The sequence below is a fragment of the Notothenia coriiceps genome, unplaced genomic scaffold (assembly GCF_000735185.1).
Source record: "Notothenia coriiceps isolate Sejong01 unplaced genomic scaffold, NC01 NC01_scaffold00022756, whole genome shotgun sequence".
NCBI lineage: Eukaryota > Metazoa > Chordata > Actinopteri > Perciformes > Nototheniidae > Notothenia > Notothenia coriiceps.
This window is the reverse complement of record NW_011355457.1, coordinates 2,981-4,662: the sequence shown is the minus strand read 5'-3', so window position 1 is coordinate 4,662 and position 1,682 is coordinate 2,981.

Genomic DNA, 1,682 nt, shown 5'->3' with positions numbered 1-1,682 from the left:
ATCAGAGTCCAAAACCACCATCAGAGTCCAAAACCTCCTCCATCAGAGTCCAAAACCTCCATCAGAGTCCAAAACCTCCTCCATCAGAGTCCAAAACCTCCATCAGAGTCCAAAACCTCCTCCATCAGAGTCCAAAACCACCTCAATCAGAGTCCAAAACCTCCATCAGAGTCCAAAACCACCTCCATCAGAGTCCAAAACCACCTCCATCAGAGTAGTCCAACACCTCCTCCATCAGAGTCCAAAACCACCACCATCAGAGTAGTCCAACACCTCCTCAATCAGAGTCCAAAACCACCATCAGAGTCCAAAACCACCTCCATCAGAGTCCAAAACCACCTCCATCAGAGTCCAAAACCACCATCAGAGTAGTCCAACACCTCCTCTATCAGAGTCCAAAACCACCATCAGAGTCCAAAACCACCATCAGAGTACAAAACCACCATCAGAGTAGTCCAACACCACCTCCATCAGAGTAGTCCAAAACCACCATCAGAGTCCAAAACCACCATCAGAGTCCAAAATCTCCATCAGAGTCCAAAACCTCTCTGTGTGTTGTCTGTATTAAAGTCCGGGGGCATGCTCGTTGGAGATGGGAAAACTGGTACGCCGATTTGTGAGAAAACCGGACTTTTCAAATGGATTCCATCGTTTTCTCTGTGAATAAACAAGGTCTTAACTCCAACATAAATAACACTTGTTTGACTAAATCGGGCTTTACTCGAGATGATTGGAGTTTACTTGGACCAAACTAAAATGTTTAAATAATACAAAAAAGCAAAATATTCTGTTGGACCGGTCTGCAGAGCGTTATCTTAAATAACTTCTAAAATATATACAATATATATTTTATAAAAAAAAATGTGTAAAATAATTTGAGAAAAAAATCGTGAATTGATTGCAGGAAAAAGTTGGAACATTTTGAGGAAAAACTCGTAATAATTAAAGCAAACATTCGTATTAAAAAAAATAAGTCGAAAAAGTCGTAATAATTGGAAGAAATGTTCGTAAATAATTAAGAAAAAATTTGTAAAATAATTTGAAGAAACATTTTTTATAATTGGAGAAAAAAAATCGTAAAATATTTGTAGAAAAAAGTTGTAATAATTGGAGGAAAAAGAGTTCAACACTTTGGGGAAGATGTTTAACATTTGGAGAAAAAAGGTTTTAAAACGACGAAATAACGCCTTCATATTTGAGGGAGACGCTGAAACGGATGGAGAGGAGTTCTGTTGGTATTTAGGGATGTTTCTTCTTCTTCTTCATGTGCTCTTATTACGGTATAGACTGCATGCTTAGACATGTTTCCTTTGGCATGCGTGTTCATCACGTGGTAGAGTATGACGTGTTGTGAACGTGTTTGCAAAAACAATAAAGAAACAACACAAAAAGAAAATAATAATATACAGCCACCATTTTCTATTCACTGTATATGAACTGATCAAATCCTCATTTCCTGTGTGTGTGTGTGTGTGTGAGTGTGAGTGTGAGTGTGTGAGAGTGAGAGTGAGAGTGTGAGTGTGTGTGTGTGTGTGTGTGTGTGTGTGTGTGTGTGTGTGTGTGTGTGTGTGTGAGTGTGTGTGTGTGTGTGTGTGTGTGTGTGTGTGTGTGTGTGAGTGTGTGTGTGTGTGAGTGAGTGAGTGAGTGAGTGAGTGAGTGAGTGAGTGAGTGAGTGAGTGAGT